This window comes from Calliopsis andreniformis, unplaced genomic scaffold, assembly GCF_051401765.1.
Source record: "Calliopsis andreniformis isolate RMS-2024a unplaced genomic scaffold, iyCalAndr_principal scaffold0039, whole genome shotgun sequence".
Lineage (NCBI taxonomy): Eukaryota > Metazoa > Arthropoda > Insecta > Hymenoptera > Andrenidae > Calliopsis > Calliopsis andreniformis.
The window spans coordinates 2,772,100-2,785,945 of record NW_027480448.1 but is presented as its reverse complement, the minus strand read 5'-3'; positions in this window follow the sequence as shown (position 1 = coordinate 2,785,945).

Genomic DNA, 13,846 nt, shown 5'->3' with positions numbered 1-13,846 from the left:
AGACCTCAGTCCTCAACAATCTGTTGTCAATCCTCAATCCTCAATAGAATATCCTCAATTCAAAGTTTTCAATACTCAATACTCAATCTGCAATCTTCAAACCTCTATCCACAAAAATCAATTCTCATCACTCAATACTCAACACTCAGTCCTCAATGTTCAACCCTCAATCCTCAATTCCCAATCTTCAATCCTCAATACTGAATCTTCAATACTCAATCCGCAATCCTCAATCCTCAATCCTCATTCCCCAATCATCAATCCGCAATCTTCAACACTCAATTCTCAATCCTCAATCGTCAGTTTTCTATCCTCAATACTCAATCTTCAATCCTCAACACTCAATCCTCAATCCTCAATCCTCAATCCTCATTCTTCAATCCTCAGTACCCAATCCTCAATCTTCAATCCTCAAACCTCAATCCTCAATCCTCATTCCTCAATCACCAATCCTCAATCTTCAATACTCAATTCTCAATCCTCAATCGTCAGTCTTCTATCCTCAATACTCAATCTTCAATCCTCAACATTTAATCCTCAATCCTCAATCCTCAATCCTCATTCTTCAATCCTCAGTACCCAATCCTCAATCTTCAATCCTAAATCCTCAATCCTCAATTCTCAATCCTCTGTCTTCAATCCTCAATACTAAATCTTCAATCCTCAATCCTCAATTCTCAATCCTCAATCGTCAGTCTTCTATCCTCAATACTCAATCTTCAATCCTCAACACTCAATCCTCAATCCTCAATCCTCAATTCTCATTCTTCAATCCTCAATACCCAATCCTCAATCTTCAATCCTCAATCCTCAATCCTCAATTCTCAATCCTCTATCTTCAATCCTCAATACTAAATCTTCAATCCTCGATCCTCAATCCTCAATCCTCAATCCACAATCCTCAGTCCTCAGTCCTCAAACCTCAATACTCAATCCTCAATCGCCAATCCTCAATCCTCAATCTTCAATCTTCAATACTAAATCGTCAATCCTCAATCCTCGATCCTCAATACTCAATTCTCAATCCTCAAACGTCAGTCTTCTATCCTCAATACTCAATCTTCAATCCTCAATCCTCAATCATCAATCCTCAATCTTCAATACTCAATCCTCAAACCTCAATCCTCAATCCTCAATATTCAACACTCAACCCTCAACCATCAATCCTCAATACTCAACCACCAATCCTCTGTTCTCAATACTCAATAGAATATCCTGAATTCTCAGGATTCTATACTCAAACCTCAATCCTCAACCCTCAGCTCTCATTCTCAATCCTCAATCCTCAATCCTCAATATTCAGTCCCCAATACTCAATCTTCAATCCTCTATCCTCAATCCTCAATCCTCAATCCTCAATCCTCAGTCATAAATCCTCAATCTTCAATACTCAATCGTCAATCCTCAGTCCTCAATCCTCAATCGTCAATCCTCGTTCCTCAAGCCTCAATCCTCAACCCACAGTCCACATCCTCAATTCTCAATTCTCAATCCTCAATCCTCAATCCTCAACCTTCAATCCCCAAAAATCAATCTCCAATCCTAGATCTTCAATCCCCAATCCTCAGTCCTTAATCCTCAATCTTCAATCCTCAATCGCCGGTCCTCAATCTTCAATCCTCTATGCTCAATCGTCAATCCTCAAGCCTCAGTCCTCAATCCTCAATCCTCAATCCTCAAACCTCAATCCTCAACCGTCAGTCCTCGTCCTCAATCCTCAACCCTCAATCCTGATTCTTCAATCCTCAATACCCAATTCTCAATCTTCAATCCTCAATCCTAAATCCTCAATTCTCAATCCTCAATCCTCAGTCCTCAGTCCTCAAACCTCAATCCTCAACCCTCAGCCCTAATCCTGAATACTCAATCCTCAATCCTCAATCCTCAGCCCTCTGTCCTCCAACCTCAATGCTCAATCCTCAATCCCCAATCCTCAATCCTCAATCCTCAATCATCAATCGTCAATCTTCAATACTCATTCCTCAATCCTCAATCCCCAATCCTCAATCTTCAATCATCAATCCTCAATCTTCAACACTCAATCCTCAATCCTCAATCCTCAATACTAACCATCAATCCTCAATTCTCGATACTCAATAGAATATCCTGAATTTTCAGGATTCTATACTCAAACCTCAATCCTCAACCCTCAGCCCTCATTCTCAATCCTCAATCCTCAATCCTCAATATTCAATCCCCAATACTCAATCTTCAATCCTCAATCCTCAATCCTCAATCCTCAATCCCCAGCACTCAGTCCTCAAACCTCAATGCTCAATCCTCAATCCCCAGTCCGCAACCCTCAATCCTCTATCACCAATCCTCAATCTTCAATGCTCATTCCTCAATCCTCAATCCCCAATCCTCAATCTTCAATCATCAATCCACAATCTTCAATACTCAATCCTCAATCCTCAATCCTCATTCTTCAAACCTCAATACCCAATTCTCAATCTTCATCCTCAATAATCAATCTTCAATCCTAGATCCTCAATCCTCAATCCTCAATCCCCAATCTTCAATCCTCAATAATCAATCTCCAATCCTAGATCCTCAATCCTCAATCCTCAATCCTCAATCCTCAATCGTCAACCTTCAGTCCTCAATACTCAATCTTCAATTCTCAATCTTCAATCCTCAATCCTCAATCCTCAATCCTCAGTACTCAATCCTGAATCCTCAATCTTGAATCCTCAATACTCAATCTTCAACCCTCAATCCTCAATCCTCAATCCTCAATCCTCAATCTTCAATCCTCAATCCTCAATCCTCAATCTTCAATCCTCAATACTCAATCTGCAATCCTCAATCCTCAAACCTCAGTCCCTAATCATCAATCGTCAATAATCAATCTCCAATCCTAGGTCCTCAATCCGCAACCCCCAATCCTCAATCCTCAATCCTCATCCTTCAATCCTCAATACCCAATCCTCAATCTTCAATACTCAATCCTCAATCCTCAATCCCCAATCCTCAATATTCAACACACAACCCTCAGCCAACATTCCTCAATACTCAACCATCAATCCTCAATTCTCAATACACAATAGAATATCCTGAATCCGCATGGTTCGGTATTCAAACCACAATATTCAATAATCAAATCTCAATCCTCAATCTTCAATCCTCAATACTCAATTTCAATCCTCAATCCTCAATCTTCAACCCTCAATCCTCAATTATCAATCCTCAATCCTCAATCCTCAATCTTCAATCCTCAATACTCAATCTTCAATCCTCAATCCTCAATCCTCAATCCTCAATCCACAATCCTCAATCCTCAATCCTCAATCCTCAATCCTCAATACTCAATCTGCAATCCTCAAGCGTCAATCCCCAATCCTCAATGCTCATTCTTCAATCCTCAATACCCAAACCTCAATCTTCAATCCTCAATACTCAATCTTCACTCCTCAATCCTCAATCCTCAATCCTCGATCCTCAATCCTCAATCCTCATTCCTCAGTCGTCAATCCTGAATCCTTAATCCACAATCCTCAATATTCAATCCTCAATACTCAACCTTCAATCCTCAATACTCAATCCTCAATCCTCAATCCTCAATCCTCAGTCATAAATCCTCAATCTTCAATACTCAATCTTCAATCCTCAATCCTCAATCCTCAACCCTCAATCCTCAATCCTCAATTCTCAATCTTCAATCCTCAATAATCAATCTCCAATCCTAGATCCTCAATCCCCAATCTTCAATCCTTAATCCTCAATCTTTAATCCTTAATCCTCAATCGTCAATCTTCAATCCTCAATACTCAGTCTTCAATCCTCAATCCTCAATCCTCAATCGTCAATCCTCATTCCTCAATCCTCAAAACCCAATCCTCAATCTTAAATTCTCAATCCTCAATCCTCAATCCTCAATCCTCAATCCTCAGTCCTCAAACATCAGTCCTGAATCCTCAATCCTGAATCCTCAATCTTCAGCCCTCAGTCCTCAACAATCGGTTGTCAATCCTCAATCCTCAATAGAATATGATCAATTAACAGATTTCAATACTCAACACTCAATCTCCAATCTTCAAGTCTCTATCCTCAAACGTCAATTCTCATCACTCAACCCTCAACACTCAGTCCCCAATCCTCAATATTCAATCCTCAATCCTCCGTTCTCAATCCACGATCCTCAACCTTCAATCCTCAATACTGAATCTTCAATCCTCAATCCTCAATCCTCAATTCTCAATCCTCAATCCTCAATCCTCAGACCGCAAACATCAATATTCAACCCTCAGTCCTCGTCCTCTATCCACAACCATCAATCCTCAATCCTCAATCTTCAATCATCAATATTCAGTCTTCAATCCTCAATTCCCAATCCTCAACCCTCAATACTCAATCCTCAATCTTCAATACTCAATCTTCAATCCTCAATCCTCAATCCTCAATCCTCGGTCCTCAATCCTCAAACCTCAATCCCCAATCCTCAATGTTCAATCATCAATACTCAATCTTCAATCCCCAATCCTCAATCCTCAATCCTCAATCCCCAATCCTCAATATTCAACACACAACCCTCAGCCAACAAACCTCAATACTCAACCATCAATCCTCAATTCTCAATACTCAATAGAATATCCTGAATTCGCATGGTTCGATACTCAATCCACAATATTCAATAATCAAATCTCAATCCTCAATCTTCAATCCTCAATACTCAATTTCAATCCTCAATCCTCAATCTTCAATCCTCAATCCTCAATCCTCAATTGTCAATCCTCTATCCTCAATCCTCAACATTCAATCCTCAATACTCAACCTTCAATCCTCAATCCTCAATCCTCAATCCTCAATCCTCAATCCTCAATCCTCAATCCTCAATCCTCAATCCTCAATACTCAATCTTCAATCCTCAATACTCAATCTTCAACCCCAATCCTCAATCCTCAATCCTCAATCCTCAATCCACAATCCTCAACCTTCAATACTCAATAATCAATCTCCAATCCTAGATCCTCAATCCTCAATCCTCAATCCTCAATCCTCAATCCTCATTCTTCAATCCTCAATCCTGAATTCTCAATCTTCAATCCTCAATAATCAATCTCCAATCCTAGATCCTCAATCCACAATACTCAACCATCAATCCTCAATACTGAATCTTCAATCCCCAATACTCAATCCTCAATCGTCAATCCTCAATCGCCAATCCTCAATCTTCAATGCTCAATCCTCAGTACTCAATCCTGAATCCTCAATCTTCAATCCTCAATACTCAATCTTCAACCCTCAATCCTCAATCCTCAATCCTCAATCCTCAATCCTCAATCTTCAATCCTCATTCCTCAATCCTCAATCTTCAATCCTCAATACTCAATCTGCAATCCTCAATCCTCAAACCTCAGTCCTCAATCCTCATTCTTCAATCCTCAATAACCAATACTCAATCTTCAATCCTCAATCGTCAATCCTCATTTCTCAATGCTCTATCCTCAGTCCTCAGTCCTCAAACCTCAATCCTCAACCGTCAGCCCCCATCCTCAATCCTCAATCCTCGATCTTCGATCCTCAATCCTCAATCCTCAATACTCAATCTTCGATCCTCAATCCTTAGTCCTCAAACCTCAATTCTGAATCCTCAATACTGAATCCTCACTCCTCAGACCCCAGTCCTCAACAATCTGTTGTCAATCCTCAATCCTGAATAGAATATCCTCAATTCAAAGTTTTCAATACTCAATACTCAATCTGCAATCTTCAAACCTCTATCCACAAAAATCAATTCTCATCACTCAATACTCAACACTCAGTCCTCAATGTTCAATCCTCAATCCTCAATTCCCAATCTTCAATCCTCAATACTGAATCTTCAACACTCAATTCTCAATCCTCAATCGTCAGTTTTCTATCCTCAATACTCAATCTTCAATCCTCAACACTCAATCCTCAATCCTCAATCCTCAATCCTCAATCCTCAATCCTCATTCCTCAATCACCAATCCTCAATCTTCAATACTCAATTCTCAATCCTCAATCGTCAGTCTTCTATCCTCAATACTCAATCTTCAATCCTCAACATTTAATCCTCAATCCTCAATCCTCAATCCTCATTCTTCAATCCTCAGTACCCAATCCTCAATCTTCAATCCTAAATCCTCAATCCTCAATTCTCAATCCTCTGTCTTCAATCCTCAATACTAAATCTTCAATCCTCAATCCTCAATTCTCAATCCTCAATCGTCAGTCTTCTATCCTCAATACTCAATCTTCAATCCTCAACACTCAATCCTCAATCCTCAATCCTCAATTCTCATTCTTCAATCCTCAATACCCAATCCTCAATCTTCAATCCTCAATCCTCAATCCTCAATTCTCAATCCTCTATCTTCAATCCTCAATACTAAATCTTCAATCCTCGATCCTCAATCCTCAATCCTCAATCCACAATCCTCAGTCCTCAGTCCTCAAACCTCAATACTCAATCCTCAATCGCCAATCCTCAATCCTCAATCTTCAATCTTCAATACTAAATCGTCAATCCTCAATCCTCGATCCTCAATACTCAATTCTCAATCCTCAAACGTCAGTCTTCTATCCTCAATACTCAATCTTCAATCCTCAATCCTCAATCATCAATCCTCAATCTTCAATACTCAATCCTCAATCCTCAATCCTCAATCCTCAATATTCAACACTCAACCCTCAACCATCAATCCTCAATACTCAACCACCAATCCTCTGTTCTCAATACTCAATAGAATATCCTGAATTCTCAGGATTCTATACTCAAACCTCAATCCTCAACCCTCAGCCCTCATTCTCAATCCTCAATCCTCAATCCTCAATATTCAGTCCCCAATACTCAATCTTCAATCCTCTATCCTCAATCCTCAATCCTCAATCCTCAATCCTCAGTCATAAATCCTCAATCTTCAATACTCAATCGTCAATCCTCAGTCCTCAATCCTCAATCGTCAATCCTCGTTCCTCAAGCCTCAATCCTCAACCCACAGTCCACATCCTCAATTCTCAATTCTCAATCCTCAATCCTCAATCCTCAACCTTCAATCCCCAAAAATCAATCTCCAATCCTAGATCTTCAATCCCCAATCCTCAGTCCTTAATCCTCAATCTTCAATCCTCAATCGCCAGTCCTCAATCTTCAATCCTCTATGCTCAATCGTCAATCCTCAAGCCTCAGTCCTCAATCCTCAATCCTCAATCCTCAAACCTCAGACCGCAAACATCAATATTCAACCCTCAGTCCTCGTCTTCTATCCACAACCATCAATCCTCAATCCTCAATCTTCAATCATCAATATTCAGTCTTCAATCCTCAATTCCCAATCCTCAACCCTCAATACTCAATCCTCAATCTTCAATACTCAATCTTCAATCCTCAATCCTCAATCCTCAATCCTCGATCCTCAATCCTCAAACCTCAATCCCCAATCCTCAATATTCAATCATCAATACTCAATCTTCAATCCCCAATCCTCAATCCTCAATCCTCAATCCCCAATCCTCAATATTCAACACACAACCCTCAGCCAACAAACCTCAATACTCAACCATCAATCCTCAATTCTCAATACTCAATAGAATATCCTGAATTCGCATGGTTCGATACTCAATCCACAATATTCAATAATCAAATCTCAATCCTCAATCTTCAATCCTCAATACTCAATTTCAATCCTCAATCCTCAATCTTCAATCCTCAATCCTCAATCCTCAATTGTCAATCCTCAATCCTCAATCCTCAACATTCAATCCTCAATACTCAACCTTCAATCCTCAATCCTCAATCCTCAATCCTCAATCCTCAATCCTCAATCCTCAATCCTCAATCCTCAATCCTCAATACTCAATCTTCAATCCTCAATACTCAATCTTCAACCCCAATCCTCAATCCTCAATCCTCAAACCTCAATCTTCAATCCTCAACACTAATCTTCAATCCTCATTCTTCAATCCTCAATACCCAAACCTCAATCCTCAATCCTCGATCCTCAATCCTCAGGCATCAATACTCAGTCTTCAATACTCAATCCTCAATCCTCAATCCTCAATCCTCAATCCTCAAACCTCAATCCTCAATCCTCAATATTCAATCATCAATACTCAATCTTCAATACTCAATCCTCAATCCTCAATCCTCAAACCTCAATCCTCAATCCTCAATCCTCAATCCTCAATCCTCAATCCTCAATCCTCAATCCTCAATCCACAATCCTCAACCTTCAATACTCAATAATCAATCTCCAATCCTAGATCCTCAATCCTCAATCCTCAATCCTCAATCCTCAATCCTCATTCTTCAATCCTCAATACCTAATCCTCAATCTTCAATCCTCAAACATCAATCCTCAATTCTCAATCCTCAATCCTCAGTCCTCAGTCGTCAAACCTCAATCCCCGACCCTTAGCACTCATCCTCAATCCTCAGTCTTCAATCCTCAATCCTCAAACCTAAATCCTCTACCGTCAGTCCTCGTCCTCAATCCTCAAACCTCAATCCTCAATCCTCAATATTCAATCATCAATACTCAATCTTCAATCCTCAATCCTCAATCCTCAATCCTCAATCCTCAATCCTCAATCCTCAATATTCAATCATCAATACTCAAACTTCAATCCTCAATCTTCAATCGTCAATACTCAATCTTGAATCCTCAATCCTCAATCCTCAATCCTCAATCCTCAATCCTCAGGCATCAATACTCAATCTACAGTATTCAATCCTCAATCCTTAATCCTCAATCCACAATCCACAACCTTCAATACACAATACTCAATCTTCAATCCTCAACCCTCAATCCTCAATCCTCAATCCTCAATCCTCAGGCATCAATACTCAATCTACAGTATTCAATCCTCAATCCTTAATCCTCAATCCACAATCCACAACCTTCAATACTCAATACTCAATCTTCAATCCTCAACCCTCAGTCTTCATCCTCAATTCTCAATTCTCAATCCTCAATCCTCAATCCTCAATCCTCAATCATCAACCCTCAATCCTTAATCCTCACTCCTCAGTACTCAATCCTCTATCCTCAATCTTCAATTCTCAATACTCAATCTTCAATCCTCATTCCTCAATCCTCAATCCTCAATCCTCTATCTTCAATCCTCAATACTCAATCTGCAATCCTCAATCCTCAAACCTCAATCCTCAATCCTCATTCCTCAATACCCAATCCTCAATCTTCAATCCTCAATCCTCAATCCTCAATTCTCTATCCTCAATCCTTAATCCTCAGACCTCAAACATCAATATTCAACCCTCAGTCCTCGTCCTCAATCCACAACCCTCAATCCTCAGTCCTCAATATTCAATCATCAATATTCAATCTTCAATGCTCAATCCTCAATCCTCAATCCTGAATCCTCAATCCTCAATCTTCAATCCTCAAACCTCAATCCTCAATACTCAATCCTCAATCTTCAACCCTCAATACTCAATCGTCAATCCTCAATACTCAATCTTCAATCCTCAATCCTCAATCCTCAATCCTCAATCCTCATCCTTCAATCCTCAATACCCAATCCTCAATCTTCAATCCTCAATCCTCAGTCCTCAATCCTCAATCCTCAATCCTCATTCTTCAATCCTCAATACCCAGTCCTCAATCTTCAATCCTCAATCCTCAATCCTCAATTCTCAATCGTCAATCCTCAATCCCCAGACCTCAAACATCAATACTCAACCCTCAGTCCTCGTCGTCAATCCACAACCCTCGATCCTCAATCCTCAATCTTCAATCATCAATATTCAATCTTCAGTCCTCAATCCTCAATCCTCAATCCTCAATGTTCAATCCACAATACCCAATCCTCAATCTTCAATCCTCAATCCTCAATCCTGAACCCTCAATCCTCAATCTTCAATCCTCAAACCTCAATCCTCAATACTCAATCCTCAATCTTCAATCCTCAATACTCAATCCTCAATCCTCAATACTCAATCTTCAATCCTCAATCCTCATTCCTCAATCCTCAATCCTCAATCCTCAATCTTCAATCCTCAATACTCAATCTGCAATCCTCAATCCTCAATCCTCAATCCTCAATGTTCAAACCTCAATACCCAATCCTCAATCGTCAATCCTCAATCCTCAAGCGTCAATCCTCAATCCTGAATCCTTAACCCTCAATCCTCAGTACTCAAACCTCAATCCCTAAACCTCAAACCTGAATCCTCAATCTTCAGCCCTCAGTCCTCTTAAATCAATTGTCAATCCTCAGTCCTCAATAGAATATCCTCAATTCACAGTTATCAATACTCAATCCCCATTCTTCACTCTTCATATCTCAATCCACAAATATCAATTCTCATCACTAAACCATCATCACTCAGTCCTCAATCTTCAATCCTGAATCCTCAATCCTCAACCTTCAATCCTCAATAATGAATTTTCAATCATCAATCCTCAATACTCATTCCTCAATCCTCAATCCTGAATATTCAATCCTCAGTCCCCAATCCTCAATCTTCAATCCTCAGTCCTCAATCCTCAATCCTCAATTCTCAATACTCAGTCCTCAGTCCTCAAACCTCAGCGCTCAATCCTCAATCCTCTATCATCAATCCTCAATCTTCAATACTCAATACTCGATCCTCAATCCTCAGTCCTCAAACCTCAATCATCAATCCTCAATCTTCAATACTCAATCCTCAACCCCAATGCTCAATACTCAACCATCAACCCTCAATTCTCCATACTCAATAGAATATCCGGAATTCTCAGGATTCAATACTCAAACCTCAAACTTCAACTCTCAGCCCTCATACTCCATCTTCAATCCTCTATCCTCAATCATCAATCTTCAATCCTCAATACTCAATCTTCAATCCTCAATCCTCAATCCTCAATCCTCATTCTTCAATCCTCAATAACCAATCCTCAATCTTCAATCCTCAATCCTCAATCCTCAGTCCTCAATTCTCAATACTCAGTCCTCAATTCTCAGTCCTCAAACATCAATCCTGAATCCACAACCCTGAATCCTCAATCCCCAGACCTCAAACATCAATACTCAGCCCTCAGTCCTCGTCCTCAATCCACAACCCTCAATCCTCAATCCTCAATCTTCAATCATCAATATTCAATCTTCAGTCCTCATTCCTCAATCCTCAATCCTCAATCCTCAATCCTCAATGTTCAATCCGCAATACCCAATCCTCAATTTTCAATCCTCAATCCTCAATCCTCTGTCCTCAATTCTCAATACTCAGTCCTCAATTCTCAGTTCTCAAACCTCAATCCCGAATCCACAATCCTGAATCCTCAATCTTCAGACCTCAGTCCTCAACAATCAGTCGTCAATTCTCAGTCCTCAATAGAATATCATCAATTCACACATTTCAATACTCAATACTCAATCTGCAATCTTCATATCTCTATCCACAAACATCAATTCTCATCACTCAACACTCAACACTCAGTCCCCAATCCTCAATCATCAATCCTCTATCCTCAATCCTCAATTCTCAATCCTCAATCCTCAGTCCTCAGACCTCAAACCTCAATCCTCAACTCTCAGCCCTCATCCTCAATCCTCAATCCTCAATCTTCAATCCTCAATCCTCAATCCTCAAGCCTCAATCCTCAATCCTCAATCCTCAGTCCTCAAACCTCAATCCTCAACACTCAATTCTCAATCCTCAATCTTCAATCCTCAATCCTCAATCCTCAATCCCCAATCCTCAATCCTCAGGCATCAATACTCAATCTTCAATACTCAATCCTCAATCCTCAATCCTCAATCCTCAATCCTCAACCCTCAATCCTCATTCCTCAAACCTCAATCCTCAACCCTCAGTCCTCATCCTCAATTCTCAACTCTCAATTCTCAATCCTCAATCCTCAATCCTCAATCTTCAATCCTCAATAATCAACCTCCAATCCTAGATCCTCAATCCCCAATCTTCAATCCTTAATCCTTAATCTTCAATCCTTAATTCTCAATCGTCAATCTTCAATCCTCAATACTCAATCTTCAATCCTCAATCCTCAATTCTCAATCCTCAATCCTTAATCCTCAATCGTCAATCTTCAATCCTCAATACTCAATCTTCAATCCTCAATCCTCAATCCTCAATCCTCAATCCTCATTCTTCAATACTCAATACCCAATCCTCAATCTTCAATCCTCAATCCTCAATCCTCAATTCTCAATCCTCAACCCTCAGTCCTCAGTCCTCAAACCTCAATCCCTAAACCTCAAACCTGAATCCTCAATCTTCAGCCCTCAGTCCTCTTAAATCAATTGTCAATCCTCAGTCCTCAATAGAATATCCTCAATTCACAGTTTTCAATACTCAATCCCCATTCTTCACTCTTCATATCTCAATCCACAAATATCAATTCTCATCACTAAACCATCATCACTCAGTCCTCAATCTTCAATCCTGAATCCTCAATCCTCAACCTTCAATCCTCAATAATGAATCTTCAATCATCAATCCTCAATCCTCATTCCTCAATCCTCAATCCTGAATATTCAATCCTCAGTCCCCAATCCTCAATCTTCAATCCTCAGTCCTCAATCCTCAATCATCAATTCTCAATACTCAGGCCTCAGTCCTCAAACCTCAGCGCTCAATCCTCAATCCTCTATCATCAATCCTCAATCTTCAATACTCAATACTCGATCCTCAATCCTCAGTCCTCAATCCTCAATCATCAATCCTCAATCTTCAATACTCAATCCTCAACCCCAATGCTCAATACACAACCATCAACCCTCAATTCTCAATACTCAATAGAATATCCGGAATTCTCAGGATTCAATACTCAAACCTCAAACCTCAACTCTCAGCCCTCATACTCCATCTTCAATCCTCTATCCTCAATCATCAATCTTCAATCCTCAATACTCAATCTTCAATCCTCAATCCTCAATCCTCAATCCTCATTCTTCAATCCTCAATAACCAATCCTCAATCTTCAATCCTCAATCCTCAATCCTCAGTCCTCAATTCTCAATACTCAGTCTTCAATTCTCAGTCCTCAAACATCAATCCTGAATCCACACCCCTGAATCCTCAATCCCCAGACCTCTAACATCAATACTCAGCCCTCAGTCCTCGTCCTCAATCCACAACCCTCAATCCTCAATCCTCAATCTTCAATCATCAATATTCAATCTTCAGTCCTCATTCCTCAATCCTCAATCCTCAATCCTCAATCCTCAATGTTCAATCCGCAATACCCAATCCTCAATTTTCAATCCTCAATCCTCAATCCTCTGTCCTCAATTCTCAATACTCAGTCCTCAATTCTCAGTTCTCAAACCTCAATCCTGAATCCACAATCCTGAATCCTCAATCTTCAGCCCTCAGTCCTCAACAATCAGTCGTCAATTCTCAGTCCTCAATAGAGTATCATCAATTCACACATTTCAATACTCAATACTCAATCTGCAATCTTCAAATCTCTATCCACAAACATCAATTCTCATCACTCAACACTCAACACTCAGTCCCCAATCCTCAATCATCAATCCTCTATCCTCAATCCTCAATTCTCAATCCTCAATCCTCAGTCCTCAGACCTCAAACCTCAATCCTCAACTCTCAGCCCTCATCCTCAATCCTCAATCCTCAATCTTCAATCCTCAATCCTCAATCCTCAAGCCTCAATCCTCAATCCTCAATCCTCAGTCCTCAAACCTCAATCCTCAACACTCAATTCTCAATCCTCAATCTTCAATCCTCAATCCTCAATCCTCAATCCCCAATCCTCAATCCTCAGGCATCAATACTCAATCTTCAATACTCAATCCTCAATCCTCAATCCTCAATCCTCAATCCTCAACCCTCAATCCTCATTCCTCAAACCTCAATCCTCAACCCTCAGACCTCATCCTCAATTCTCAACTC